The sequence below is a fragment of the Megalobrama amblycephala genome, linkage group LG19, assembly GCF_018812025.1.
Source record: "Megalobrama amblycephala isolate DHTTF-2021 linkage group LG19, ASM1881202v1, whole genome shotgun sequence".
NCBI lineage: Eukaryota > Metazoa > Chordata > Actinopteri > Cypriniformes > Xenocyprididae > Megalobrama > Megalobrama amblycephala.
Window position 1 is genome coordinate 17710766 of NC_063062.1, and position 27581 is coordinate 17738346.

Genomic DNA, 27581 nt, shown 5'->3' on the forward strand with positions numbered 1-27581 from the left:
TGAACTTAGATGTCAAAAGGCCTATATGAAAAACTGTAGCATTCTAATATATTTAGTGGCAGCTAACGTTTCAGTACGAAGGATAAAATTCTGGCTCGTTAAACACACACACACACACACACACACACTGGGTTAGCATTTTTTCATCGGTGTGGATACTTTACTTTGTAATTACAGATTCTACATCTTGGAAGTATGACCAAAATAAGAATTTTCACCGGAAAATGTCATCTGAACAAGTAACAAACACATCAGCCATTTTTGTTCTGACCAACTGAGAAAAAAAAAAAAAAGCATTACAATAAATTGAGCTACCAATGGTGAATAAATCTAACGATCGCTTAGCTCGGATCATGTCAAACCGTGCAAATTATAATTATTGTTATACTTTGTTCTTAAATTGTTAATGTTAACAACATCAGCATTGTATAACTATGTGTATTTAGTGTGTATTAGCATTACCTGTAGATTTCAATTTCTGTAGCCACTCCGCAGTCCGAAGTCTATTGCTTTTGACTACGGGTGAATCTCCAGTTGTCACTGATGATTGTCATTTGGACCTTTTTTGGATTACAATCCGCCATCAAAATGATGTTGAATTATTCCAACTGCTGTGAGAAAAGGCTATAAATGATCCGCCGCCTGTAGCATCCTCCACGTGATATACCCTACTAGCTGGGAGTCCTTCTTTATGTAAACAGACGTGACGTAATGGCGCAAAGACGAACGGCTGCATGTTCGGATTTCCTGCGGAAACCTACCTACACCACCCAAATTGATGGTTATGTACTTGCTCAAATTGATTTTGGATCATTTTTAACAAAAAAAAAAAAGTACGGACTCAAGCTTTAAAGTCCTACAGGCGCCTAATTGCTCTGGTAACAGCAGGCCTGCACAGCATAAAGAGAGATGGCTTCTGTGATGACAAACAGACATATTCAAACTAATGTTCCCTGTCTTCACAGCTCTTAATCTGGCCAACAGAGCAATGACCTTTTCTGAGTGGCCTTTAAATTTTAATGAAAGGTCTTCTGAGAGGTTAAGTGAGTCCTTTGAGAGAGGATCGTACTTAAACTCTTGAAGAAAGAGAGGGAAAAAGAAAATGGGAGTGAATATGAGATGGAAAGAAGCAGAATAAGGTTAAAGCTATTTAGTGCCCTACTTTTGTTTGTCCTCAGGCACTAAGCGAAGCTGGCAAGGTAAATACCTGGGTTTACAGGGCATTGACCCAATAATGTGTTTTCATTGTTTAAGAAAGCGTGATCTGGCCTTCCGTTGCATATAACTGCACACTCAGCCTCAGGGCCACAGCAGAGCGATGCCATCAGACAGGCCACAATCTGGACAAATAAACCCAGTGTCTGAATTATACAGGTTTTTTCTTTTTCTTTTTTTTTTCCTGAGAGGGCAAGGAGGCTTAGTTGAATAAATGGTGTTGTTCTGATGTTGGTATCGCTAATATACTCTATACTTTATAAGCATTAAAAATGCATCACTAAATGATTTTAACAAAATCTTTTTCAAGCTCATTTCAAATTTGATGCCTGCTACAGGTCTCAAAAAAGTTGGCACAGGGGCAACAAATTGCTGAAAAAGCAAGAAATTTTGAAAAGATTCAGCTGGGAGAACATCTAGCAACTGATTAAATTAATTGATATCAGGTCTGTAACATGATTAGCTATAAAAGGGATTTCTTAGAGAGGCAGAGTCTCTCAAACGTAAAGATGGGCAGGGGCTCTCAAAATCTGTGAAATGATTGTGAAATACTTTAAAAACAATGTTCCTCAACATCAAATTGCAAAGGCTTTGCAAATCTCATCATCTGCAGTGCATAACATCATCAAAAGATTTAGAGAAACTGGAGAAATCTCTGTGCTTAAGGGACAAGGCCGAAGACCTTTATTGGATGTCCGTGGTCTTCGGGCCTTCAGACGATAATGCATCACTCATCGGCATGATTGTGTCAATGACATTACTAAATGAGCCCAGAAATACTTCCGGAAACCACTGTCGGTAAACACAATCCGCCATGCCATCTGCATATGCCAACTAAAGCTCTATCTTGCAAAAAGTAAGCCATATGTGAACATGGTCCAGAAGCGCCGTCGTGTCCTGTGGGCCAAGGCTCATTTAAAATGGACTGTTTCAAAGTGGAAAAGTGTTCTATGGTCAGATGAGTCCAAATTTGACATTCTTGTTGGAAATCGCGGACACCGTGTCCTCCGGGCTAAACAGGAGGGAGACCTTCCATGAGAGAGTGTTATCAGCGTTCAGTTCAAAAGCCAGCATCTCTGATGGTATGGGGGTGCATAAGTGCATGCGGTATGGTCAGCTTGCATGTTTTGGAAGGCACTATGAATGCTGAAAGGTATATAAAGGTTTTAGAGCAACATATGCTTCCCTACAGACAATGTCTATTTCAGGGAAGGCCTTGTGTATTTCAGCAGGACAATGCAAAACCACATACTGCAGCCATTACAACAGCATGGCTTTGTCTTAGAAGAGTCCGAGTGCTGAATTGGCCTCCCTGCAGTCCATATATTTCACCTATAGAGAACATTTCGCACATCATTAAATGAAAAATACGTCAAAGACGACCACAAACTCTTCAGCAGCTGGAAACCTATATCAGGCAAGAATGGGACCGAATTTCAACACCAAAACTCTAGAAACTCATTACCTTGATGCCCAGATATCTTCAAACAGTTTTGAAAAGAAGAGGAGATGCTACACCATTGTAAACATGCCCCCGTCCCAGCTATTTTGAGATCTGTAGCAGGCATCAAATTTGAAATGAGCTAATTTTATTCATAAAATTGTAAAATTTCTCAGTTTAAACATTTGTTATGTTATCTATGTTCTATTATGAATACAATATTGGCTCATGTGATTTGAAAGTCTTTCAGTTTTCATTTTATTTAAAAAAAAAAAAAAAAAAAAAAAAAAAAAACGTCCCAACATTTCCAGAATTCAAAAGCTCATTTTAACTGTGGCAAATTAATTCAAGGTATTTGCATGTATAATACCGGACGCAAATATTGAGCAGAAATTTAATAGTAATATCTCTTGTAGATACTTACATTGTTAAAACGTATAAACATTACAAATAACAATTTATTTATTTATTTATTTATTTTTACACAATTATTTATTTATTTATTTATTCGTGCACAAATTTGGAACTGAGGAGAATAATTAAATCATAATATGTATAGAATAAATTGATTATATTCATTATAAAAACAAAATAAAAATATTTCCCTATAATTTTACTTTGTTTTTGTTCATATTCCAGTTCACATTTAATATTATTTTGCCAACTCCTATTTTTTTTTTTTTTTTTTTTTACTATTTTTGTATTATTTCACTGCTAGTTTTAGTCTTTGCAATAGTTTTTATTAATGTTTAGAACCTTAGTTTGGTCACAGTGATTATGGATGGGAAATGGTTTAATTTTCGGTGCTTAACAGACTGTATTGTGAATTTGACCGTTGCTACAAATGAGTGACTGGAGAAATAAACAGCTGTTCAATACTAACAGCCAATGTTCTGTAAGTTTTGGCCAGGTTGTGAGATTGTCTGCCACACACCTGCTCTGAATCTTCTCCTTCTGTTCCATGCAAACAGATTAGATGGGTGAATCATGAAAAAAATAAATAAATAAATAAATAAATAATAAAAATAATATATATATACGATTTTGGGGTGAAATATGATCTTGTGTTTCTTTGTGAGATTCTCATGTTCACAAATATTCAAGGCCGAAGAGATGGTTTCACTATTGCGAAGAAATAATGCCTTTCACGCCCCATGATTACCAAATAGCCTCTTCCTCAAATTTTGTCCATTTCATTGGAATGCCTAAAGTATCAATGGACCACCAGCACTTCGATCAGCAGTGGTGAAAACTTGTTAGTATGAGCCCAGCCTTGTTTTGCAGCTGATATGAGTAAAGGATAAATCCACATGATGTTGTCATTACTTATGTGTAGTGTGTGTCTGTGAAAGAGGGATTTATCATTCCAGGAAACACAGCCTTGAGAAGTCAGAGGTGTGAACTAACGGTTTGTAATGACAGATTGCAGGATCCCCGGGGGGCTGCCGGGTGCTGATGGTGGGACACTTTGAAAATTAAGCCACAAATCAAGATGCAATTATTAACGTGTTCTGCGGCTCTTGGCTCTGACTTGTGCATGTGGATCTGGACAGGTGCACTCACACAAAACCATTTCAGCAGGTGTGTTCCGAACAGGTGTCTGCCAACAACAGATGAATCGCTCAAAGGCAGCACAACTGCTGCCATCACACACGGAAATATATGTTAATGTACAGAACACCCAATAGCACCTTTTTAATTTTTTGTACATTAGTGCATATTATTGCAAAGGGAAGATAGATAGACATGCAAAAGTGGATTATGACAAGAAGAGAAAGAAACATTGAAGAACCATAATTTTTAAGAGTGTATGTGTAATAGATTTAGAAATTGGTTACACAATACAGGACAGAAGAATCGTTCTGAAATGAAGAGCAAACAGAAGCAGACAGGATTTAACGTCAGAGGGATTCTTTATAGCTTAAGTCTTTGTGATTCCACTGTGCTTAAAAAAAGAAAGATGAATGAAGATAAGATTAAAGGAGGATAGGAAGGACTAGAAAACAGCTGATCGATGGCTCTGCATGAAGATCCTTTGTGCAGTAATTACAGCAGAGTCACAGCTGCCTTTGTTTCCCAGCGCTGAACTGATGAACAGTTTCATGCCAACGTTTGTATGGAAGACAATTCAGCAGAAGGTCACTTCCATGGTTATGGAGCCATGGAAACACTTTTTCCCATTTTATCAGGTGTTTGTTTTGTTTTTCATAGATCCGTTTTGCTTTGAAAATAAATAGCAAGCCTGGCAAATGTCAACATGAGCACATTGATTGCCACAGCTGAACCCAATTCCATCGAGTGAGGACAGAAAATCAGTGGATTGAGTTATCTGAGGCTCAGGTCTTGACCTTTGTGCTCATGCCTGTGATAGCGGGAGCCTTTATTGATAACATTTCTCAATAAGGGCCTTCTGAATAGTGATCGGAGCAACTTCAAAATGAGACGGGGTATTGATTATAAATGTCTCAGTCTAAGTTGAGAGAAGAGGGTAGTTTGTACTGTAACCAAATTATTTTAAATTTTTACAACAGTTTTCTATATCCAGCCAACCAGCCTTTGTTTTGTGACTGCCAGCATGCTTTTTGAATGTGTGTGTGTGTATATATATATATATATATATATATATATATATATATATATATATATATATATATATATATATATATATACACACACACATTAAAAAAGGTTTTTTTTTATTTTTTTATTTTAATGAATGTATATTTATTTATATATCTATCTTCCAAGTTAGCTTCCAAAATGACAATAGACAATAGAGAAGTTATCTTTTTGTTTTTTTTTGTTTTTTCCAGATTCTTTGATGAATACTTTTTTTTTTGGAATAAAAATCTTTTGTAACATTACAAACATTTTTATGGAGCCCCTGAAGATGGAAGTGGAGAAAATATGAGATGGAAGGAAAAATGATAAGTTAATGCTTTTGCATTCTCTTGTAAATGTTATGTGTTTCCCTGACAAACTTTGCTTTCACTTACAAAACTTTTGCGTTCACTGAGAAACTTTGTGTTCACTCGCAAATCCTTTACATTCCCCCGAGAAACTTTGCATTCACTCGCAAAACATTTTGCATTCCCTCGAGAAACTTTGTGTTCACTCACAAAACCTTTTGAGTTCTTTGCGAGTGAACGCAAAGTTTCTGGGGGGAACGGAAAACATTTGCGAGAGAACGCAAAAGCATTAACAAAAATGTTTTACTGTCACTCTTGATAAATTTAATGCATCCTTGATGAATAAAAGTAATAACTGCTGTAAAAAAAATTCTAACTTGTTCCAAAGTTTGTGTGTGTGTGGTTCACGTTCTTGTGGGGGCATTTTTGGTCTCCCATGAGGAAAACAGCTTTTTGTGTGTGTGTGTTTTTGTGTGGGTATGTGTATGTGTGTGTGTATATGAGTATTAATTTGACCACCTATGACATTTTTTCCAGTTATTTTAAACTTCGCATACGAGTAAATTCTGAATATATGGGAAACATTCTCTTATTTGTAGCAAAATGACTCCTAGCTAACATCAATTCACATTTGTTTTGCTTAACCGTTGTATAGACCAGAGTATACACTGTGAATTGATATGTGCTATAAATTTTCATGCCGATTTGCCCCAGGGAGTGATTTGATGTTCCTCAGGGGATGTTCAACAAAAGGGTTTGCACTTAGAAAACTAACACCAAACATATCGCTCTGCTCACTGCACTCTCCTTAGCTTCTGAACATATCATTCTTATTTAGAACGAGGTTGCTCAGGATATCACATGAGTTTCTTGTGGATGTTATTTTATATTTAGTATATATAGGTACAAAGGCAGCGGTGTGGATGGGGAGTTCCTGTCAGAGCGGTGATGGAGCTTCCTGGCAAACTGGCCAATCCTGGCGATGGAGTTTATGTCTATAACCTCTCATGCTCTATAAACCTAAATTGTTCTATCAATCACAAAAGCACAATTATCAGCAAAATCTCAAGCCACTGCTTCTGTTATCATCATTTATGCTGGATTTTTTTCACCCCATAGTGGGAGCACATAATGGCGTTTAGATTGATTCAGACGAAATTTACTGGACAACCAAGTGTAGTTTTATTGCAACAGGGACTCTGAAATTACTTTAGAGGGACGGAACGCATCAGTTTTGCAAGCTGTTGTGACGTTAAGCAGGTGAGGGGTCAAGAGAGGAATGCGAAAGAGTTAAAGAATAAATGTGATTACTTTGAAAGCTATTGGTTTAGTCCAAGTAAAGTGGTTGAGACAAGTTGAAAAATGCCTGCTGTCACATGGCTTAAATTGCAGTAGCGAACAGAAGCAAACACGAACACCAACAATTATATTCAATCGCACAAATATTGCAACACAAACAAGCTATGTATTGACCCTCCGAACACTCTTTGGGGAACGTGTACACCCCTTTCTGTTAATATTCTCCAACTATTCTAGACACTGCTTCACTCCGGACTCTCCTAGGCCCTGCACAGTGAAATCGATGCCAAGCTGGACGGAAATTTGGTTAGAGACACCGGTTGTGGTTGTAATCCCATCATGCTCAGAGTCACAGACACATTTCAGCCAGAGTTAAATATGGCTGTTTGACTGGCTGCAGTGATCGATTTCTTCTTTCGGCAGTGTTATAACTCCATCGCTGGCCTGCAGTGCAGCTTTTATTGCCGTGGCTCCTCTTGGGGCGGCGCTAATGTTGCACTAAAACTTGGAGCATGTGCGTGCAAATGGCAGCAATTAGAGCACCACAAACAGAGCTCCGGAGAAACATTCAAGGAAGTGATTTGTTGTAAACCTACATGTAAAGCAAAAATGATCTAGTTGAAATGTTGCGAAACTGTTGTTTAATTGGTGCAGGAAAGAGCATGCAAAATGACTTTGGAACTTAGAAACAGGATATGATGTCCAGCTTCTTTTTTTATTATTATTATAAACAATAAATGACAAATAATAGGACATTCAAAATGTTAAAATAAACCATCAGCTCCTAAGACACTGCAAACCTCCAGCTTTGTAATTTTTATTGAGCCAACAGGTCAATCTGTGACATTTAGATCCTCTATTGGTCAAAAGTCTTTAAGAAGTGGCCCTTTGTATTCCAGAATAAAGCCAGTCCTGAATGTGAGTTTGCAGTCAGTTGAAGAGAGAATGAAAATGATTTCCCAGAAATCAGACTTTATTTATATGGTAACACTTTACAACAGGTTGTAAAAGTTCTGTCACTTCGGTCTGGTTTATTCTTGGTTTGGTGACAGAGCCCTGACACTCCATATAGTCTTGTCTTTGTGTGAGCATGCAGTTCCGAGTTTACTCAAGTCGTGCACTCTTTCGTCTGAGTGATTTGCTGTATGCGTGGAGCTTGGTCTTCAGACCCTGGTGTTGTGCCGAATTCTAACCCCCACCAGATTATCATCCCTCTAAATCCCCAGTATAGTTAAGTTTAGGAATAGGCATGGGGGTGGGGTTAGGATTTGGCAATGAAGCACAACACCGGCGCATCGGTCTACTTCGGTTTCATACTGTCTTGAGTAGGTACTTATTTTGAATAAGTAATTACTTTGCAGCTGCTAAAAAAGTATGTTTTATATTGTATGAATGTGTGTAATAGTATGAATGAAATTACTACATACACCATGTTGTCATAATCATGTGACCTACAAGCGCCAGTTGCGTTGCTTCACTGTCATTCATAAATTCTCTCTTGTGGACTCAAGGGATAGTAAAATGTCATATGCACACTTCAGAATTTTACCGGAAGTAGCAAGTCATCCAGGCTTTTTTTTTTTTTTTTTTGTCTGCTCTTTTATAAGTGAATATATGAATTCGGACATACTACTTTTTTTTGCATACTGCTTTCGCCTACTGTATAGTAGGGAAGTATGCTATTTCGGATACAGCCCTTGTTTTTTTTCTGTCCTGTGCTGGTTCATTTTGTATCCCTATTCAAATTCCACCAGTCTGTGGATCTTCTGCCCATTTTCCATGTTGTGTTTTGTTACATTTGTTCTTTGATTCACCGTACCATGGGACTTTTGTTTCCCAGCCGTGCTGGCTGATGGACAGAATTATCACATTTAGGTCAAACATTACAAAGTCAAAAAAAAAAAAAAAAAGGATAAAAAAAAGAAGAAAAAAAGAATGTGTACTAATGAATCATTCACAGTAGGACCAGGAACTTGATTTAAGAATGTTAATGGTCAATTATGATGTTTTTGTTGACTTCATTTTATAAGGTCATGAAATTAATCAAACAGTTTTATAACAAAATTCAGGGCTCAGGGAAGGAGGAGGTGGGAACTGGCAAGCGAGGAACGTAAAGTTTAATCACAAAATAAATAAAACAAAAGGTCCTATCTCATCTTTCATTGTCATTCCTTCTCCTTATATCCTTTCCGGAGCTCCTCCTTGGGACCCAAGACTGGTATGACTCATTAACGCTTACTCCACCTGCCACACTCCGCTCCAACGGCTCTCTGCCCCTCCCTGCTCATAAAAAGTTCTATTCTATTCTATTCTATTCTATTCTATTCTATTCTATTCTATTCTATTCTATTCTATGTGATGTCACTGTAACAATTTATGGCAATTAATATTTTATTAATTGTAGATAAATGTTTGAAATTACACCTACATTTTACATACTTTGCACATTTACAATACAAGACTGGGAACATAAGATATGAAATTGAATGAATTCACTTTAAGAAAGGAGTTATTAAGGACATCCTTAAAACAAAGAGAAGCATGTTGACAAAGAGGAGCAAAATTTAAACAAGTGGACAAGATAGTCAGATGCTCTGGGGAAATCTCATGTAGAAACATAATCCCAAATGCAGATCCCAGATTAATTTTACTAATCAGAAACGGGAAGTGTTGTGTTTGCCTGTAGTTCTCTTGGTATGTTGTCACTCTGGTACCTATTGCATTCCATAGGTTCCAGAATTCCCTGTGTTCCTCTACCTGCACATTCATACCCTCCATTTACGGCACTGGGACTCTATACCCCCAATTCACATCAAATGTCCCTTATGAGACTAGTGCAGACAAACAAATGAAGAATAAATAAAGCAGTGTTACAAATGTCAGCTTGTGCTCTCGGCGGTGTCGCATGGGAACAAAAAAAGCTCCAAAATAATGAGACATTATGAGCAAGTGCAGTTTATCTCAGTGCGCACAGGAGCGTGAATCAAACCACTCAGTTTCCTGTGACTTCTAGAGGTTTATTGGAGAACATGGATCAGATTGTCAAGGTCTCACCCAGAGGACTGGGTCACTTTACCTCTAGTTCACAATTGTGTTTCTGCCAGGTTAAAAATAATACACCTCATTCTGCTGTGTGCAAGGAGTCTTGGATACAAGATTATGTTAACCTCATTTTTATACAAGATGTAGTTTACGACATGCAGCTGATATGGAAATAAATTACACTGTTTTGCAGATGCAGTTGGTTCGGATGGCTTGGGTAGTTTGGAGAATGAAATTGGAAATTGTCATACAAATATATCTGTTTTGTATTGTTTTAATAGTCTTGGCACGTCATATTCACATGATCGGCTGGAGTCAGGGTGCATCTCTATCTATCTATCTATCTATCTATCTATCTATCTATCTATCTATCTATCTATCTATCTATCTATCTATCTATCTATCTATCTATCCTATTTTGTAGATGAAAACTGTCATAAAACATTTCTGCTTTATCTAATGTTGTTTTTGGATTTGCCAAAGTTTGCCAAGTTAGTGACAGCAAATCTTTTAAATATATGCAGGGTTTTGTTTGAGACCGCCTCACTACTATGTAGATTAGTTTATAATATGTCTCTGATAACCCTGTCCCTAACACATGATGGCTTCAGATTATACCACAGTAGGGATGGGTCGATATCACAATTTTGGCTTCGGTACGGTACCACAGTCTAATACTGATATATTGGTATTAAATCGATACCATACAGGGTCTACATTTTGGCTCGAGTATTGCACATAATTTTACTCATGCTCGCAGGTTTCGCATTTACAAAGCAGGAAATTACCACAAATGTTTATAGTAAATTAATCAACACAGATTATCACATCAAATCAGTAATTGGTTACCATTTATAGCACACTTGAACCCATAGTGTACTACAAGTGGTAACTAAATACATTTTTTAAATACAGAGATATAAGTATATTAAACGCACATTTTAGTTCATATTTCATGGTGTTTCAAAATAGCACAGTTGAGTACACTTAGATGTTCTTAGGATTATCTTAAGACTAAAGAAGAATCTTTAGAATGTTAAGTACAAAATTAGCGCGCAAATATAGAGCACTTTAAGTACATATGTGCACTATGATACAACACTCTCGTGCGCGTTTCGGACAACTGACGGAAATCACTTGCCAATTTGAACATAAAAGTGATTTTATCATTCAGTAGTAACGTACTTGGCATTTCTTTGAGAGATGGTTTCTTTGTGTTTATACAACAAACAACGCACACAAGCCACCCGTATGAGCTCGCGCATTCCGAATTGAGTTGTTTTACCTTAAATGGTCAAATACACACAATTGTCAAAATGTCCTTCTTACAGTTTTTCTCAGTCGCTTTGGTACATTTCTCAGATCAGAATTGAAATTCTCAAAACTACCTGTTCAATTCTCACATCATTGTGTCACTTGTGCACATCAAAAAAGCAGTTTCTCATTTCTTTGAAAAAGTTGCAAATGCTTTGGTACATCCATGCAAATGATTATGTACAATTCTCTGTTGTTTCCTACATTATCAGTTGCTTATGTCATGTTGATCAAAATGTATTATATTGGGTCTCTGTTGAATAGTCTCACCCCCCACAACATTTAGGCACAAGCTCATAGCATAAGTCTTTACATGCAAAATGGTTGAACACGTTATCATAATATGTCAAGCATATTTCTATACTTTCTATATTTCCATTAGACTTTTTTCTAAATCTGTCCTGAATTGGTAAATTGCTCCCAGGTGAATCTTGACTTTCTCTAACGACATGATTCAATGACTCAATGACATGTTCTGTCAATAAAATACAGTACAAACAGTAAGAGAGTAAATTTGAATCTTTTCCATTCTCTTGCAATTACACTCACACATACACTAAGATGTAACTTATAATTGACAATAATTGTCATCAAAACTTTAGCCATAGTTTCCATCAGAACATCCCTCCAGAGTAAACTGTTATATTGAGAACATGACTAAACAATTTGACTGTCTTATCCGTACACAATGACACAAGGACTTGTCATTCTGATGGCACTGACATGTTCATTGACACAGATATTTACTTTTGAGAGATGAACTAAGGATTTTGAGTAAGAGAGTGGCTTTTGCAGGTTATCCGTGGTGTTTTGCTATTTGTACAAATTGTTTTGAGAAATGCACTTACTGTTTTGCAAATTGTGAGTTTGATTCGAGAAATGTACCAAAGCGACTGAGAAAAACTGTAATGAGTATTCACATAAACATAGTCGGTAATGTCTGTGAATTTAAATAGTTTAATAGTATACGTCTTCTCATGTGTAGTAGCCTATTATCGAATCTGTTAAGCCAAAAATACATGCTGCTGTCTGTCACTAAATAACGTTTGTAATTTTAAATTAATCGTATGGATTTACCTATTTAATGTATTAACAGTGACTATTCAGTGTTATTTTACATTTGATTACTTTATTTAATTTCTGTAACTAGCATCTGTACCTGAATACTGTTAGAACTACCTAAACTTAAGTACCAATATTATGAGATAAAATCATTGGTTCAAATGCACGCTGGAGCTTTTATGTTATCTTAACGATATGATCTTATGTAACTTATGTGCGTTGATATAAATGTCTAAATTTGATCATATGAATGACGCACTGACCTGTCGATCTCATAAATCAGGACGAGCAAGTGACAGATGCTTGGCAATGTTTGATGGTTCTTTTTTCTTTTTTATAAGCAAAGTAATTCCAAATTATGCATCTTCTTCTCTCATTATTAATTATTTTTTGGCTTGTTGAGTGTGATTCAACTGCTTTATCCATTTTGTTCCATTTTGTTCCGTTATGTTGTACATTTTGTTCCGTTATGTTGCCGGTTTCGCATCAGTTTGGGTAGCTGGGATTGGGTAGCTGAACTTCGGAACAGCAGCATATACCGAAATGAGCAAAATCATAATATTGTACCGTTTGAACTAAAATATATACTGGTATTTTCCCAGTACCGGCATACCGCACATCCCTATACCACGGTAATAAGTTATGACATATTAGTTAGATGGCTTTTTTTCTCTAAAATACCAAAATAATATCAATGTGAGACCATCCACTGCATATTCAGCTCCATCCTTCTTAATTATATTTGTGAAGTAATCAATATTTATTACTTTTGGATTGGACGGACTATATGCAATTAACTGCTCATGCCGTATCATTATTCGAATTTTTTTCTTCCATGCTGACCTATTATTGTGGTATAGTGTATTCAGATAATAATTTCAGATCAACATGACTCTAAATGGAAAATAAAATCCAAAAACAAACTGCAGTTCGCCAGTCTGCATGCTGTATCTAAGCGGCTGTTCTTGGCCAGAATAAGCTGCAGTGTGGACCAGATTGTAGTCATAAGTCTGTTTTAATGAGTTCAACCCTTCTATCTCTCTTCCTCTCTGGCAGGCGATTTTCTCTCTCTAACTCTCTCCATTGTCAGCTCACACTTTTGACATACACGACTGCGTTTGGATGCAGATTGCCATTTTGGATGGTGATTGCCCATTGCATTGCCATATGGTAACGTCCCTGCTGGACAATGCAACAAGATGCTAAGTGGCTGTGGAATGTGAACCAGCCTGGCTCTTACGTCTAATTGAGAGCCGGCACAAAGCCTTCCTCCATCTCAAGCCCATTCAGATCATCTATTGTTTTAGAGCTGCCTCTCGCTGCACAATAGAGTGCTTTATTTCTCATCGGCCTTGACAGCGAGAGGGAAGAGGCTGCTATTTTTAAAAGCATGTGGGTGACCGCGTTAGCTAATAAACGCTCACATTACACCAGCCAGCACAGAGAAGAAGAAAGACCAGGAGAGAGAGAGAGACAGACGCGACACGCTCGGGCATTCAACAATTTGCAGCTGCACAATCCTGACTTCTCATTACACAGAAAATCCACTCCCATCAGCCGCAACGCTCCTTCAAACACCACCTTCTATATTTTATTTAAAGCTCTCTCTATGAATAGTATTACCATTGAACACAGGCAAACAGGCATCAGCCATTCTCTCGCTAATGTACCGGATGATGTAGTCGCATATCACTGCGCTAGAAGTCAATTCTGGGCATTTTAACCCACCTTCTCTCGTGGCTACCACATCCGATGGGATTTACTGTTTATGGCCATTTAGGAAGACACGTCCGTTCACCGTGAAAAAGGAAAAGATTCACATTAGATGAACTGAATGTTTCCTGCCAGTTCGTTAGAATTTGGCGGTACTTGATGGATGGGTATAGATTTGCTGCTCCAGCAGCATTTGTCCCTAATTGGAGTCTTATCTTGACATCTGTAAATATATGAGCATTGACTGGCCAGTCAAATGCATTAGCTTTTGTGTTGGTGAAACCTCATTTGTTTTCGCCACAAAATTCTTTTCACTGCATGTGCAAAGTTTCATAAACACCGTGAATTTGCACTTTCGAGAGCTTTATGGGAAAGCCTGGTGACATGTTTGGACTCCAAATGCTGGTATGATACTAGTATCAAATACATGAATGTGAAAGTGATACATGAATGTGAATGTGATTCAAATTTGAATTTTTGTTGCTATTATGTATCTTTTTATTCCAAAAACAACAGAAAAAAAGGGTTTTCCTTATAATCTTTAATTAAAATGTAAAATATACTTTTGTAAGTTAATGCTAACCAATAGCCAAACTGAGCCAAATTCATTTATTTTTAATTGTTTATTAACCATTGCTACTTTTTTTTTTTTTTTCTTGTAATCCACACTTCTAATATCTTGTGTTATGAGCCCCTGCTCTTTCTTTTGTTTTCCCCTTTTTTTCTGAGCATAGTTGTCAGTTGGATGGTGGCAGAGCCTGATTATTCCTAACACCTGTGGCCTCTGCCTATTTAAAGGTGCAATGTGTAAAATTTGGGAGGATCTATTAACAGAAATGCAATATAATATGCATAACTATGTTTTCAGTGGTACATAAAGACCTTACATCATGAACCATTATGTTTTTTATTACTTTAGAATGAGCCATTTCTATCTCGTACACTGCAGGTTCCCCTCCATGTCAAGTCGCCATTATGCGCCAGCATGTTTCTACAGTAGCCCTAAACGGACAAACACTCTACAAAGCAAGTTTTGTCACTATGTTGTTCTTCTTCTAAATCCTTTGTGTTTTTAGAGGCAGCTTGCATTGTCACTACATTGAATACGTACAAAGTAGTAGTAGTAGTAGCTCATCTGGTTTATTAGAAGCAGAGATCGTGCTTTGTTAGAAGTAAAAAGAAACCACATTGCTTGACTGGCTACTCTCTTCTGTCTCAGACGACGACATGTCGGCCAGACGGCCACTGTAGCTTCTCTGAAGGGGAGGGGTGCGTGCTGCTTTTTGCAGTTCACAACCTCACTGCTAGATGCCGCTAAAATTTACACACTGCACCTTTAAGAGCTGCTGGCTTCACCATGGTCTTTTAGTTCTATTGTTTAGTTTTATTAGTTTAGTCCTATTAGAATAGAGGGAAAGTATAAGTAAGCAAGCTGATCCAGAAGATTCTTTTGTGTTTGTTATTTTCTCGGGAGTTAGGAAAGTTTTAACTCTGAGTTGTAGTGTAGATTAGTTAGCTCACCAGTCCTTATTTATGTTTTGTATATGTTTATATTTTCCTTGTTTGTTTTGTTACTTTTTGCTGCCATTAACTTTTCTTTTTTTTTTCTTCCCCTGGCCATTGAGACTTGTTTTTTTATTTTTTTATTTTTTTTTAATTTTTTTTATTTAACTTAATAATGACTTTAACTTATCTTTAGGTGGTGATTTCACAGCCAGATTTGATGTGTGATTAATTTGCAGTTAATTAATCAGCACATCATTTAATTAATTGGATTAAAAATTGTAAACACTTGACAGCATATTTATATATTATATATATATATATATATATATATATATATATATATATATATATACACACACACACACACACACACACACACACTTCTTATGATCATCATAACAATTGTCATTAGTTCAAAAGGGGTAGTTCAAATATGAAAATGTTTTCATCATTATCATTTGCTCACCTTCATGTCATTCCAAACCTTTATTGACTTTTTTTCTTTTTTCTGTGAAACACAAAAGATATTTTTGAAAAATATCTCAGTGTTTTTATTTATTTATTTATTTATTTATTATTATTATTATTATTTTACCCCATTGACTCATGGTATAGACAAAACTGTTGAAGCTATCTTCACAATATTTTCTTTGTATTCTGAAAAAAAAGAAGGAAAGTCATACATGTATGGAATGACATGATGGTGAGTAAATTACACAATCTGCACTTTTCGATGAACTACTCCTTTAACACAGTAATTTATTGTAGGTCATTGTTAATGTATTATTATTATTATTATTATTATCATTATTATCATTATTATTAATACCCCCCCGATTGATTCAAAATGGTTGCAGGTGTTGTTTTATGTTGACAAACAATTACATGCTAAATAATCACATGCTAATAGTATATGTTTCTCCCTTCTACAGCCAAAATAATAAATTAATATATCAGCAAAGTCACTTTCATCAGCATTGGAGTTACTTTGAATTTCATTTGCAAATCCACACAATAGTTCCTAGCAAGATTGTAATTACTTTAGAGTACTCCAGCATTAATAGCTAATGCCATGATATTGGGTATAGAGAGCCAATTTATAACATTAATGTGTTTTATCACTAATAGCACTTTGATTAGTGATTGTTACCTCACATTATTTCTGTATGAGTTTCCCCAGCATGTTCAAATAACTGCGGCACACTTCTTATCACTTGATCACGACCAGGGCCATTTATCTCCATTAAGGATGACAGCCGGGGTGTGTTTGCATGTGGCAGGAAACTGATAATGCATTAAAATATCTAATGCATGCATTTATTCCCTAATTTTATGGTGACTCTTATGATTCCATTTGGTAAATTCCATATACACAAAAGCAAAAGAAATAATTCTTTATAAAACAATTTATAAACATAAAGGTCTTTGTTTTTTTATGCTTATTGACTCTCTTAGTTGAACTGATAATGAAAAAAATTATTTCTATATATAATTTCTATACAATTCTATTTGCCTAAGAGTTAAAGTTCTGTCCAGTAACATACATTTTTTGATTGATTTAGTATTGGTTGGAATAGGATGCAATGTAGTGTGAGATGGAGGGAAATAAGGAGATACCTTTAGAAAACAATCCAAAGTTCTCCAAAAGAATTGGTGCCCACCATCTCCTTATACAGTGGTGGTCAGAATTATTGGCACCCTTGGTAAATATGACCAAAGATAACTGTAAAAATAAATCTGCATTGTTTAACCTTTTGATCTTTCTAATTTATAAAATTAGCAAAAATCTAACATTTCATTGAAGGAAAAGTGGTGGGAAAATCACATTATGAAATAAATGTTTTTCTCCAAAACATGTTGGCCACAATTATTGGCACCCCTAGAATTTTTTTTTTTTTTTTTTTTTTTTATGAGTAAAATATCTCTGAAGTATATTACCATTCATATTTACATTTTTTTTAGCACACCAGGGTAATCATGAACATGAAATTGTCCAGCCATGACTTCCTGTTCCACAGGAGTATAAACATGAGGAAACACAAAGGCCAAATTCCCTTAATCATTCATCACAATGAGTAAAACCAAAGACTATAGTTCTGATGTGCAGCAAAAGATTGTTGAGCTTCACAAAATAGAAAGTGTCTGTAAGAGAATAGGTAAAGCATTGAAAATCCCCATTTCTACTATCAGGGCAATAATTAAGAAGTTCCAATCAACTAAAGATGTTACAAATCTGCCTGGAAGAGGATGTGTGTCTAAATCACTCTAATGTGCATTGAGGAGGAGAGTTTGAGTGTCCAAAGACTAGGGAATTGCAGAGATTAGTTGAGTCTTGAGTCTCAGAAAGCTTAAAAAATTGATCAAACAGCACCTACATCCCCACAAGTTGTTCGGGAGGGTTTCAAGAAAAATCCTCTGCTCTCATTCAGAAACAATCTCCAGCATATTCAGTTGTCAGACAAGACAGGAACTTCAAACGGGACTGGCTTCTATGGTCAGATGAAACTAAAAAAAAGAGTTTTTGGCAGCAAACCCACCAGATGGGTTTGGTGCACACATGGATAAAAAGTACCCCATGTCCACGGTTAAATATACTGCTGGATCTTTAATGTTGTGGGCCTATTTTTCTGCTGTTTGTCCTGGACATCTTATTCAGATACATGGTATCATGGATTCTACCAAATACCAACAGATACAAAAAAACAAATACAAAAAATCGAAACCTGACCACTAGAAATCCAATAATGGGCCATGGTTGGATCTTCCATCAGGACAATGATCCAAAACAAACATCAAAACCAACACGAAAATGTGTCACTGAGCACAAAATGAAGCTTCTGCCATGGCCATCCCAGTCCCCTGACCTGAACCCTAAAGAAAATTAGTGGAGTGAACTGAAGAGAAGAAGCACCAGCATGGAGCTGGGAATCTGAAGGAGTCTGCATTAAGGAATGATCGCTGATCTCTTCTCGGGTGTTCTCCAAACTCATAAGGCATTATAGGTGAATACTCAGAGCTGTTATCTTGGCCAACATGTTTTGGAGAAAAACATTTATTTCATGTTTCATGTTTCATATTTTATGTGATCCCCCTTCCCCCCTTTCAATTATTTTCCTTCAATGAAAGGTGAATTGTATGAATTAAAGATCAAAAGGATAAACAATTCATATTTATTTTTACAGTCATCTTTGATCATATTTACCAAGGGTGCCAATAATTCTGACCACCACTGTATTTGGAAGGCATGCTTTAAGACAGAAATATAGAGAAATCTTTAAATATCAACTGCAGCAACAGTATAAAATAGAGTGGCACTGGAGGTGTAATTTTAATTTTTCCAGTCTGGTTGGCATAAATATTTTGCAAAAAAAAAAAAAAAAGGGGGGCAGTGGTAAAGACTGCAACAGTTTTTGCACTGTTGCAGCTGAGGCTATTCTTTACCTCTCTGAATTGTAGTATGTGCCTAATCCCTGTAAGAGATTAAATGAAAAACTTTGACAAAATTAATAACAAACTTAAAGCACTCTAGAGTAATTAACCATAAAACCAAAAACATTAAATATAATATAATACAAAACATAAAGTGTCTTTCATTGCAAAGCCTATTAACAACACCCAAAAGGTAATCGAACTGTTCGCAGAAAAATACTGAAAACAATAAAGGATGACAACAATGTTAAGCTTCGATAATCAAAAAAAGGGGTCAAAAACGTGTTAATTCAACAGCCCTAATGTATATATTGTATATAAACATACCTGCACAAACCGGAAAATCCACACAGGGAGCTTGAGTTCTGCAGGAATACATGGTGTTGATGATGCATCATTGTGTGGACCGTGAATCAGTTTTCAGGGGGCGGAGCCAAGCAAGTGACCCGGCACAGTTGTGTCGTGGGGGGGCACTCTTCGCTTTTGGAACGTTGCTGTGCTTCCAAAACTGTTTCAGTGACAGTTGCCATGGAAACTGGGAGACTCTGATTCGACCTAAGAAGTTTGTGTATGAGTGTGCATATATGAGTGCATGAGAGAAAGATAAACATGAGGCTTATGTGTGTATTACTGTTACAATCTGTTCTTATCTACACCCGACCGACCGACCGAGCGTGTGTGTGTGTGTGTGTGTAAAGGAGATTGATATTTATTTTACTGCATCTTGCAGTTTTTGTGAGGCCTGTTTCAGCATTGCACAGTATGTGCAGTGGAAATTCTTTCTTTTATTGGCTGCCAATGTGCTGATGGGAGATTTTTATTCCATGCAGCAGCCCTAAGTGCTCAAATAAGCTCCGTGCTTAAATATCTAATATGCTTTTTTTATTTAATAGATTAAATAAATGGCAATAAAAGGTGTTTCCTCCTCCTCCAAATACTTATCAGAAAGAAGTTATTAAATGATGGGGGAGGGTTGCCACCGGATAGGGGGTTGCCATGGCGATGGACCGGTGTGCCAGCAGGAATTTGTGGGAAAGCGTATGGCATTTTCCTCTTATTCTGCAACACAGACATGACTTGTATAATAGTCGGACTCTTTCGACTACGCTGCAATAAATTACTTCCTGCTTCTCAGAAGTTTGCAGATCTTCACAGGGAAGAGAAACTTGCTGGGATGTGTTCTGTATTACGTCGTCTGTTATTCAGCAAACTTTTTTGGAAGGGTGTATGCAGAACTGTATTTATTCTGATGTCAGTCAATACTAATAACCCAACAATCAGCTCACTACCTCGAATAAACAACCTTGTATACATATGCTTGAGAGAACACATGTATTTTTCATAATATGAGTTAATTATGCTTGCTAAGGAAACCATCTCTGTTAATATAGCTTCTTACAAACCACTAATTTGCTGTATTAAACTTCTTTGAATGGGTCATTGACGAATAAGGTTTTTAAAAGTGTAAAATAAAACCTAATGGAGATATCATTAATTTTGAAGTTTTATTAAGTGTTAACAATGAGATTGTGTGTTTTTAATAATCAATGAACACTGCTTTTGTCATTTTTTACAAGATGAAAAATGACAAAAAAAATGTCACCAAAAAAGTCATTCGGTTTTACCAAAAATGACACTTTTGGTTATACCGAATGACGATATTTTCAATAACAGTGCTAACAGGCAGATATCTATCTAGCTAGCTAGTTAGATTGCTAGCTAGCTAGCTGAAGGACAATCAAACATTTTATATTTAGTACAAGTTTTTAAAATATTACAACATTTTCCATGTTTTATAGCAGTTGAAAACATGAGCAAGTGAAAACATGATTTTTTTTAAATAGTTTTTTTTTAATATTTTTTTAAATAGTTAAGCGAGAGTTAGTTACTTTGCTTCACAACCATGTGGTCCTTTGCAGGTGTCTGAATGATGTCACATCCTGTCACATGATATTGACCGCATGATGTGATCCAAAATGGTCCCTTTATATTGGTTACTCTGATTGACATCAATGAAAATCTTTTTACGGACATTCTTTCTCATAACAAAGCAACAATTTCTACACATTATTTTATTACCATTATGCTGATATATGATGTTATCAAATCATGCCAGAATAATAAATAAATAAATAAATAAATAAAAACATTTATTACATTTTAAGATATCTTAATCACAAATAAAATGACTGTATTGGTCTTTGGACGGTTAAACCGAATTAACTTTTTACACTTTAAAATTGTTAAAATACATTTATATGTAGCAAAATAGAATTAAAACCTTTTGGATTGAATAAAAGTGATCTAGTTGTACAACCTTACATACTTTCACTTCTTGGAAGCGGGTGCACTAACAAGGACGCTAAAGAACGCAGTCCCAACCTCACTCCCATCTGGGTCATGGCACCAAATGTAACCACTCTTGTTCTACTCTCACCTCTCTGAGCAGGATTTGAACCAGCACATGCTAACAAGGATGCTGAAGGCTCTTTACTAGCTGGCCTCCGTTACACTTCCATATTTTTTACAGTAAATTTCTGGCAACCACAGCCTTTTTTTTTCTTTTTTTTTTAAATACAGCATAGCATAATTTCAGGGAGCTTTGCATGAGCAAGAATCACTCTAAATGCAGTTATATTAAACTACATTAACTGTCATACCAAGCATTTTTGTTCATAATTCCCTCCGATTTGACCTTAAAATTTCAATTGCAACATTAATACAGAGCTAGTAAATGGGAACAGGCATGTTTGCTGTGACTCAACATGAACAGCTGGTACACGGGGTGGGTTATTTTTCCCCAGAGTCTTGCTTGTTGATTGGAGGATGTTCCATGTTTCTCTCTGTCGTGCTGAGAGTAGTTTGATAACAGAGTTTGTGTAGAATGCACAATTGTTCAAGCTGTGTGATATTTTGCTGTGCGTGTGTGTGTTGGGTGGATGAGATCTGATGAAAGCCATCAGACAGTTTTGCCGATGTCTGGTGGCAACAATCACATCTGTGTACAGCCTGGAGTAGATAAACAAGCATTTACTCAGACTAGCACAAGAAACACAAAATAAGCTCCTCAACCTGTCTCTGTCATTTACCAGTATAGCACCCAGACCTCCGAGTTCATCATAGGCTTAGCTCTCTAGTGCTGAGAGACTGGACTGATGCTGGAAAGACTGCACTCTTGTACTGCAGTCTCAGTAAACTGAATTCATATAATGTATTTTTTATAGTTCTGCACAGTTTTCCTAACTATGAATTTTTGGAGCTTGTGCCCCGATTCATTTTAGCTTAGAAGTTGGGACTATAGTGGGGGTTCAGCTAAGTGCAATCCTCAGTATAAAGAGCAGCAGAGTTACATTCACAATGTGAAGTGGTAGTAGTAATGGTGAGTCAGAAGACAAGAAAAAAAAAAAAAAAAAAGTGTTCTTGCAGAAAATTAGAAGAGGAAACTAAATTGGTTAAGTTCAGAAACTGTATCCCAACAGTGACTACAGAGAGGGGGTGTGTTTTTGCCTATACACAGATACTATTAATTATTAAGCGAGGCACTATGCCTCTACCACTACTAGCAAAGAGTATAGAAGCCAAGAGGCTTTTTTGGTAACAGCCAATAGGTGGCGCTTTGTTAGCGCGGCCGCCCTTTTGGGATGAAAATGCCAACTGGACAACAGAATCAATCACATCTTATGCACCCAAAATCGGTGAATCTCACAGCCAAATCAGAAGTGCAATAGAAAATTTCTCAAATTAAGTCACTGGTAAATTTTATGACGCCTACAGCACAGCTCTGTGGGGTGCAATGCTATTTCATGAATTCTGACTTATTTACACTGTTGAAGAGTTGGATTCTCATGCTAAACATGGCCAAAGTTTCAAAACATGAGGATGTATGACAAAGTATTTCTGTGCCAAACGACTACTTCCGGTTTCGGTACAGGTTTCTGAGAATTTTTTTTCTAGTATGGCCCTTTATCACATAATAAAGGGCGGAATTCCTTGTATAGGTGCTTCTCCCTGATAAGTGTGCACACACACATCACCCAGAACAAGAGTAAGAACACAGCCATCAACGCGTTTCGTTCGGGATACGGAAATAACCATTAGATTGCAACGTAAGAAAGAAATAACAGTATTTTACACCTCACAATGAATATCAGTCAATTTTATTATGGTTACTTTTCTTAAATATGACATCCTTAATGAAGTATTCAGCCTTCAAATGCGATCTCTGAAGGACGCAGCCTCCGAAATGAGATGCAGCTCCTGTCACCAAAGGAGTGTGTTTTTGGTTGTGAGGGAAAGATTACCTTTTTCAGCTTCCCAAAGAACCCAGCATTAATGGAACAGTGGATGGAGTTTGTTTTTCCGGGGCAGCAACAGAGTTGTGCATGTATGTTTGTTTGTTCCCGGGATTTCGGTGATGAATGCTTTGTAAACAAGTCCCAGTTCGGTGCTGGATTTGCAGATCGCGGGTGGTGAGTAAAGCTGCATCAGATGTCTGTGTTTTTGGCACGCAAGTGCATATAATCTAAACAACACGAACGGTTTTGTTCCCTTTGTATTTATAATGATGTCACAGCTAGCAGGCATCTCTACGCAGAAGCTGCGTGCGCTTGTGACTCTTTAGCTCCGCCCACAGCACTGATGGCAGACACGCCTCCACGATCTTGGCTTTTTCCGGAAAGTCTCGGTTTAGCGTATCTATCTTTTATAAATATGACAAAATTAAAGACTTTTCGGAGATATGAAGGATGCATTGTTACTTTATATGTACTCAAGATTAACATGAGAATGTTGGTTTCGAACAAGATGGAAGCTTTTGATTTTACTTACATTTTAGTGGATTGTCTGTCTTGGAGCTGATTTTCAAGTAGTTCAATTTGTCCTAACAGTCTTGTCTCAGTCTCCTCTTTCTGGAGATGAAAGTCTCTTAAGGCCTCTTGTAATGCAGTTTTGATTGCCTCCTCTTTCTCCATCTCTGCCCTCTGTAGGGCCTCCGCCCTCTCCTTCTCCAGTCTTCCCAACAGTAGTGAGTTTTCCGGCTGCAGGTCCCCGATAACAATCTCTAGGTCTTGCTCTTTCTCTTGGAAAGCCCTCTGCTCATCCAGCTTTTCCCTCTGTAAGGCAGCAAGCTGGTCCTCATGATCGCGCTGGATCTTCTGGACTCGTTCCTCGCAGTCTTTCTCCACATCCTGCGACTTCTGCTTGAGCGCTGAAAACTCGCGGCGGAGCAGGGTGCTCTCCTTTTCGTGCCGGCATAAAATGTGTGTGATACCCCCCGTGACAAAATGTTGCCCTATCACCTAACGACTACAGCCCCATTGACTCCCTGTGACAGTGCATTGATGAAATTAAAAATTGGATGTGCCTAAACTTCCTTCAGTTAAACAAAGACAAAAATTGAAGTCATTGTGTTTAGAAACAAAGATGAAGTTATCAAAGTGAACATGTACCTTCACTCTAGGGGTCAAACAACTAAAAATCAAGTCAGGAATCTTGGTGTGATTTTGGAGTCAGACCTGAGTTTCAGTAGCCATGTAAAGACAATAACTAAATCAGCATATTATCATCTCAAAAATATTGCAAGAATTAGATGCTTTGTCTCCAGTCAAGACTTGTTCATGCTTTCATCACCAACAGGGTGGATTATTGTAATGGACTCCTCACAGCTCGTACAGAACGCTGCTGCCAGGATTCTGAGCAGAACCAGAAATCATGAACACATCCCACCAGTCCTCAGGTCCTTGCACTGGCTTCCAGTTGCATTTAGAATTGATTTTAAAGTACTGTTACTTGTTTATAAATCACTCAATGGCCTAGGACCTCAACACATTGCAGATATGCTCATAGAATATAAACCTAACAGATCACTCAGATCATCAGGATCAAGTCATTTAGAAATACCAAGGGTTCACTCAAAGCAAGGAGAGTCTGCTTTTAGCTGTTACGCCAGCCGCAACTGGAACCAGCTTCCAGAAGAGATCAGATGTGCTCCAACAGTAGCCACATTCAAATCCAGACTCAAAACATATCTTTTTGATTGAGCACTGTGCTATGTTCGAACTGTTTGCATTTTATTTTATACATATTATCTTTTTATTCTTTTAATTCCTTTTCCTGTTTTTATTTCATTTTTAATGTATTTTATATCTTTTATGTATCATCTTGTTATTTCTGACTTTTAATGCATTTTAAATATTGCTGTCTGGTTGAAAGAGCTGGGGGAATTAGGAAGAAAGCATTTGTGATAAGGTTAAAATTTGGTAAATTTGGACAAAAAGGGGACAAACCATGGGGAAATTTGAGCTGTGGTGCATGGTTAAGATATCTCTGGATTACAGTCAGGATACTTTCCAAAGGGGGAAATTTCCAAAGGGGAAATTTGAACATTTGCATAGATAAGATATCTCCGGAAGGGGGATTAGGGCTGTGTGGCGAAGTTTGAGGTGATTTGGCAAAAGGGGAGATTGAAACTTTATCAGTTTGAAGTGCCTTAACAGGTAACAGTCCTGTCGTGAGAGGAAGATCCATTTTGATCTGCTCTGATGGATAGATCCATTTAAATCCACTCTGACGGACAACAACAACAACAAAAAACTCCCTAAGACTTCCTAGCTCATCCATCCAGATAGCAAAATTATCTGTTTTTACTGTTATTTCTATTCTTTGTTTTATTTTTAATATTCTTCTTTATGTAAAGCACTTTGAATTACTATTGTGTATGAAATGTGCTATACAAATAAAATGGCCTTGCCTTGCCTAATATACTTTGTTAATAAATAAGTAGCTCTAAATAACTAGAAAGAACTAGATGTTTTCCAGATACCCCCCAAAAATCTCAGATGTTTTTATTTTATTTATTTTTTATTTTATTTTATTTTTTGTTTTGATTTTATCTTTATTTTTTTATTGATATGTATCACGTGCAAGCTTGACTATCCTATTGATAATCCGAACAATGATGCTTGACCCAGAAGAATGAGTTTTTAATAAACACAAACAACAATACAGAGCAACAATTAACCAGAACGAAACATCAACACAAGATGATGAACAGAATATAACTGAGGGTTTAAATACACAGTAGATGATGAGGAACAGGTGAGACACTAATCAACGAAACAACAAATATCTATGTATGCACAATTCAGAATCTCACCGGAAGTAGTAGGTCATCTAGTGTTTTTCACCTACTGTACTATATAGTAGGAAAGTATGTGGAATTCCAGATGCAGCCCAACACAACCAAGGAAACAGTAACAATAAAATAAACAGGAAAAGGGAAACAGAAAGAACTTCAACTAAGAGTCTCAACACACAGAGACCAAAACTGTGACAAAATGTTGTTATATTGTTTTATTTTCTATTTTTATTTTTATTTTTTTAATAATAATTAAACATATTTTACAATATTTTAATTTAATTTATTTTATTTTATTTATGTAACCCCCTAGAGTTTTACGCAATGTTATACAAGTTCATTGTAGTACTGTAGTTTTCCTGTAAACCTCCAAAGCTTTAGATGTGGAGAAGATGGCCATATAGCCAGACTATGTGAAGGCTCCATTAACAAAGCCCCAGAAGTACAAAGAGCTTAAAGCCAAACAGGATGACTGGACAAGGAGGAACGGAATGCCATTAAACCGGGTCGAGTTTTAGTAAAGGGATGTACTGGGGCCCTCTGCAGAAAGAAACGTCCCAATGGATTGAATAGAGAAAGAATAGAGAGTCAAGCTGATTTCAGTGTTTCAGCCAATGACAGTGAGTTAAGTCCTAGCATTATAGGTCCCAGATGCACTGCTGAAATTGTCATTGAAGGGAAGCCCTGTATTTCTCTTCTCGATTCAGGATCACAGGTGACAACTGTGTCCAAATCATTCTATGATACTCACTTGTCATCCCATCCAATCCTCTCTCTGGATAATCTCATTGAAGTCGAAGGAGCAGGAGGGCAGACTGTGCCCTATTTGGGCTACACTGAAGTGAGCATGCATTTCCCTGAAGATATCACTGGAAAAGCTGAAACTTTCGCCACGCTAGCACTTGTCATTCCCGACAGGGGGTGATGAATGCACCTAGCACCTTTCAGCGTGTTATGGAGAAATGTGTGGGCAGCCTCCATCTGAAAGAAGTTGTATTTCTTGACGATTTAATTGTTTTTTCAAGCAGTCTAGAGGAACACGAGGAATGCCTCATGAAGGTCTTGAACAAATTAAAAGAGTTTGGTCTAAAGCTGTCCCCAGACAAATGTTGGTTCTTCATGAAGTCTGTAAAGTACCTTGGACACATTGTTTCTGAAAACGGTGTGGAGACTGACCCAGACAAAATCTCAACACTTACCACCTGGCTGAAACCCGCTAATATCAGTGAGCTAAGATCCTTCCTAGGGTTTTATGGATATTATCTGAGGTTTGTCAGGGACTACTTGAAGGTCGCAAAGCCCTTAAATGCACTGACAGCTGGTTACTGTCCACCTCAAAAAAATAAGGAGTCCAAACCTCTCTCTAATGCTGACTTTAGGAAGCCTTTTGGCAGTAGATGGACAACTGAGTGTGATGTTTCCATTCAGACATTAATTGTAAAGCTCACCACTGCCTCAGTGTTGGGGTTTGTTGGAAATCTCAGAAGCATAGACCAGGAGACTTTGGGATCTCTTG